The sequence below is a fragment of the Zalophus californianus genome, chromosome 13, assembly GCF_009762305.2.
Source record: "Zalophus californianus isolate mZalCal1 chromosome 13, mZalCal1.pri.v2, whole genome shotgun sequence".
Taxonomy (NCBI): domain Eukaryota; kingdom Metazoa; phylum Chordata; class Mammalia; order Carnivora; family Otariidae; genus Zalophus; species Zalophus californianus.
In genome coordinates this window covers 24,586,929-24,592,486 of record NC_045607.1, presented here as the reverse complement: position 1 = coordinate 24,592,486, position 5,558 = coordinate 24,586,929, and the positions used below count along the sequence as shown (strand labels likewise).

The following is a 5,558-nucleotide window of genomic DNA, read 5'->3' as shown; positions in this document are numbered from 1 at the left end:
TCTAGGAAAAACAAGCTCTCCATCCTGGAGGGAATGTCAATGGAAAATAGTTGCTAGGCTTTTCCAGTTAACCAGTAATAAAAGAAAAATAGGCTCCCCATTATGAGCCCAGAGCTGGAGGGGTCGTCAGCTGGTTCTGAGCCAGCCTCGGGATTTTCAGAGTGCGTTACAAATTACAGGAACAAAATGTGGACTTTTCACTCTAACCATGTTTTCTGAGGCCAGACAATTTATTATTAGGTTTGCTTCCCAGTGGGCTAGAGTTGAAAAAGATGCCTCCATGTATGGATTCAGTTTATAAGCTTTTAAAGGAATACAGTCTTATATCGAACAGCAATTATACAAAGAAAAATGCAGAGAGAAACAAGGCATTAATCCTTCCACTCATCAAACATTGATAATAGGTCTAAATATTTGCATTCTTGTCAAAGGTTTTTGCCCTTTATGTCTGGTTATTTGTATATCACTTTTGTCTGCTGGCTGACCTGAAGTCTTTTGAAGGCAGGGTCATATCTTACTCATCTTCAAATCTTTGTCCCAATATAGTACCTAACGTATAGGACATGTTCAATAAATGTTTGATGATGAAATTTCTCTTTTGTGAGCTGCATATGAAGGCATTTTCCGTTAAGTTTTTCATGGGCTTATATAAACATCTATGCAATAAATTCCTCTTAGAGTTTAAGGCTCAGGAAAAAAATAAACTCCTGCAATGTTCTCTTTCTCTCTTTACACAATCATAACAGCAACACATTAGGTTTCCCTGGTTTACCTGAATTCTAGAAAGCTCAAAACAAGTTTTAAGCTCACTTAGTCATTTTCCTTAGCCTAATCTTTCTGATACAACACTTTGCCTCCTTACTTTCTCTTTTACCTGGCTCCTTGTCTTTTATCCTTATTTTACATAAACTTTATTTTAAGCTACCTCAGATTCCTGTTGGAAGAAAATAGGAAGCAGATAGAGAATTGAAAAATAATAAACAAATACAGAACTAAGAAAGGAAGTTAGCATAATTCTTCCCAATGGTTTCTTATATGCGTTGCAGAAATCACTCTCGAAATGACATTGGGCTACGTCCATGGTCGTTTAATGTGTTCCAATAACAACGAGCTACATGATATCAAGGAAAGACTACAGGACTGGGAGACCAGCATCTCAGGTTAAAGTTCAACCTCTGCCCCTCAATAGCTGTGTGACCTTGAACAAGACACTTAAATTCCTGAGCATCTGTTCTTTCAATAGACACTTACTGAGTCCTTATTATGTGACAGGGACAGTGTCAAGGCCATAAGATGAGACCCCTGCAATCGAGTAAGTGCACAGCCTAGTGACAGAGACAGAGGCGCAAGCAGATGATTTCAGTCAAGGGTGATCATTGCTACACTACATATGGTACAGAAGAAGTGTAGCTTTGCGCAGTGGCAGTATCGTAGCCAATGAGGTTTATCTGAGGCGCGATTATTGCTAATAGAAGAAGTGCAGAAGGGAGACATTTCAATCAGAATGGAGGATTCCAGAGGATTTGAAGAACGCGGTGATGGCGTCAATTTTTAAAGTTGGTTGGGAATTAGCTAGATGAAAACTCGGGGGGGGGGGGGGGGGGGGGGGGGGGGGGGGGGGGGGGGGGGGGGGGGGGGGGGGGGGCGGGGGAGGCTGTTCCAGGACTCGGGAAGAGCACGTGTGAATCACAAAGGCATGAAACAGCATGACAACAGTGGGCAATGCAGATCTCTGGAAGATAACATATGAGTGTCCTGTCTGCCTCCCACGGTGGTTTCAAGGATCGGTTGAGTGGATGTATACACTGGAAGTGCTTTGGAAACTGTAAAGCGCCATATACATGTTCCAATGTAAAAGATTTCTTATTAGACACTCATTTTTTTTCCTCCCTCCAAATTGGAAACATTTGCTGAAGTAAACATTGCTGATGCATTAGCTGTCAGGATGGCGTATTATATTTGGAAAACATTTGCCAATGCCTGTTCAGTTCTTAAATTCCCAGTTACATGTGTTTTTTGTTTGAGAAAATACATCAAGTAGTAATGGATTCGCTGTTAATTGTGCAACACTGAAGCTTCAAGTTCTAAGTAATCTCTCCCTCCATGTTGACTTTCTTCCAAGGTGACTATGGAGTTTGCAGTCATTTATTATTAATGGAAACTGATAAGTGGACACCATTACCACCCTGTAGTGATCAAATATTTGTCATCAGAGGAAATTCAGGATTCCTTATATGGACAAGTGTGCCCATGAAAACAAATTCCTTCTGAGAGAGGAGGAAAGGAAGTAGGTTGCCTCCGCTTAGAACAGCTTCCCAAAGAGGTCCGGTGAAGCTCAGATCCAAATACTCGTCTCCCTATTCAATATTCCAACGATCAAATCCTTCGTTCTGAGGGACATTTTTCCATGGTTAGAGAAATCGACCAAAAACATTGGGTAGGAAAATTAGGGATGGATAACTCATGCTCAAAATTCTTGACATTCATACACTATCAGTCATTGGAGTGTTTGAATCACTGCATTCAAAAGTGTATTGCTTTTTCCTTTCTTCCCATAAGGATTTCCTATAAGAGGACGATCTGAAGAAAAAAGGAGAAGAGGACTTCTTTTTCTCTTTTCATGTTGCCAACAGTTGTCTGGGCTCTACCTTTTCATACCTAAACTCTCAGTAAATAATCGTATCCCTACCTCTCCTCCTTGCAAGAGGAGAAATTTTTCAAGTCTCAGAAGGTCTGTGTTAGTGGTGAAATCTTACATTGATCACGATTAATTAAGATGCTCATTAGCCATCCTGGTCATCTGGATCCAACACATGACACTGATGAGCTAAGCAATACGTTCATTTATTTGTTGTGTGTAGAGGAAAACCAAATCACAGCCCACCAAAGCCATACAGGACCCGAAAGGTTATTCTGAATGATAGCTCACTTGATGGATGAGGAAACCTGAGGAAAGTCAACTCACTGTTCAAGGTCAGGCAGTGAATAAAATGGCACAGTTGGGATTAGAAACTGACACTCTTGCCCACCAGGGCAGTACCCTGGACACGAGGCCAACATCCAGAGAGAAGACCTGGAATTGGAGTTCCTTGCAGTTGTGACTGAGTGGCTCGGGCAAGGGGTCCACACACTGCCACACCAGTCCCCATCATTTGAAGGGGCTGTCAAGTCCCTTCTTCCAAGGAATAGCTGGAGAGCAGCAGGACTCCAAAAGCTTCTTGGCAGAGACACTAGCCCATGACTTCTTGAAGCAGGCAGCTTCGGGAGTGGCCCTGGAGCAGGGCCAGAGCTCCCAGTAGGACAACACACCCCGCTGTGCCTTGACAGAGCGGTGGCTGAAACCTGGACGAACTGACTGGCTCTGGAGGCAAGCTGGGAAAATGATGTGTTGTAGAATTCCTGTTAGTCCAGTCAGCTCCCATTCTCTTGTGAAACCGGATTTGTAGGCACATGCACAGGCCAATGAGTCAGCCCTTAAAAAGTCATTCATAATTTATGTATAAACAATAATAGCTTTTGTTTCAGAGAATTGGGAGGTTTTTTGTAGCCTGCTTTCTTGCAGTACCATTTCTGAGGAACGTTTCCGTGTCTCAAGGCGGTTCCTATAGGCCTATAAATACTTGATGTTCAACATCTGGAACTTATATTTGGTGTTGACTAATGAGTATTATTATTTTATCTATGTATTTATATATGATCTGAAAGAAATTTGAGTTATATGCCACATAACTCTGTATATACACTGAACAATGACAAATTCTTTTTACCCATTACACTTATATTTATTACTTGGGCAGAAGAAGTTTTCTGAGTCATTCAATTGACATATAATTGTGTTTTGGAAGATAGTAATGGGATAGAGAGAATGTAAAATTGCCCTTAACAATATCGTTAAAATAATTTGTAAGTGGACAAAATGGACTCCAGAGATATTATTTCTCTCATTTTAAAAATTTCAAAGGAGAGCCAATATGGCAACAAACTCTAGTGCTCCTTTTGAATGAGTAAAGAAGAGCCTCGTCTTAGAAATACATGTGGATGTGTCTGAAAGGGCAACAAACAATGCATACTGGATCTGACTTCAAGAATGCCTATTGGAGCACCAGACCTATTTCAAAGTCAATACCCAGTTTGCCTTGATACCAATAAGCCACAGGTAAATACTAAGATCAAAGGGAAAGGTGGGGCGTGTGTAGGGGCGTGGATGACATTACTTTCTCCACAAAGCATTTCCCCCAAGGGACACTGGGGACAGCTCCTTGTAACAGCCTCTGTTGTATATTCAGGAATTTCTCTTAGAGGAGTGTCAGGTATTTCAGTCTGTAGGAATTGCAGCTCAAAGGCTATAAAACAAGAGCATACTGAATGGTGCATGCACTTGGGGAAGAGCACACTGAGCTGGAAAGGAATCAATGGTGCCTTTATAGGCCACGCCGATCCTTGCTTGCTTGCTTGCTTCTCCCTCCCACGAGCAACATCAGTGTAAACTGCTTTGGCCCATCAGCAGGCCGGCTGGCCCTTCGTGGAAGAATGAGCCCTCTGTGCACGCAGGCAGAGCAGTTGCCAACAAAGGCCCATTGGAGTGTTTAAAAGCCCCAAGTTGCTGCTGAATCAAAGCATTTCTAGAGGCTGAAGCTGTGAACAGGATATGCCATCAACAGTGAGAGGAACTCTTTGCAGCTCCCCTAGAGAATCCTTGAAATTGACTTAGCTGCTTTTCTGACGGTCCCCAATTTCAATGCCCACAGTGTGGGCAGTATTCATTTAAAGTCATTACCCAGAATTCTGTGAAATCAGGCTGCACTGCATTTCAGGGTCTTTGTGCGGGCACTAGCTGACTCCACAGCGGGGGGAAAAAGTTAAAAAAGCCCCGGGGGATCCCACAACAGGGAAAGCAGGAGTCCTAAAAACAAAACAGGATCAAAACTTGCTTTTAAGAATGTCATAAAATGAAGCAATATTTCCAGTCTCCTCCCACATACACACCTTTCAATGACTTTATCTTATTGTCCATGATAAGCAGATTATAATATTGCTCAGGAACGTAAACTTACAAAGACATGTTACCCTTACTTTGGATAGACGCAAAAACCTGAGATGAAGGGACAAGACTTTCGGGCTATGTTTAGGCTGCATGAAAATTATCTGTCCTATATATTTAACATGGTGTCACAATATTTTCCTTTGACTGTCTGCCAGTGCATGTATTTCTTGTCCAAAGGATTATGCGAGGGTTAGTTGATTGGAAGTAAACAAGAACTAGATATACTGAAACTAAACAAAGCAACAAATGTGTAGCATGAACCAACCTCATTATACATGATGGAAAATAGATGATGTCAGCCTCTGCCACGGATTGCCCTCATCCTTCCCCAGAGTGTTCTCTTCCTGAACAGTTATTCCTGCCCCATGGTCTAAGCTAGCACCAGCTAAGTAGTGAACATGTCACCTAATCCTCCCTATCAAGCCTCCCACTTTATCACAGTCTGCGGGGATTGGGAGTGAGGCCGTGCTTCCAACTTGAGTTAATACATGTGGGTTTCTAATGAAATTAAACT

The 5,558-nt window shown here is 42.1% G+C and overlaps 1 pseudogene; it reads left to right on the top strand.

Moving 5' to 3' along the window:
- The first annotated feature begins 1,408 nt into the window (after positions 1-1,408).
- LOC113935224 lies at positions 1,409-1,575 on the top strand (annotated as a pseudogene).
- The last annotated feature ends 3,983 nt before the right edge of the window (positions 1,576-5,558 follow it).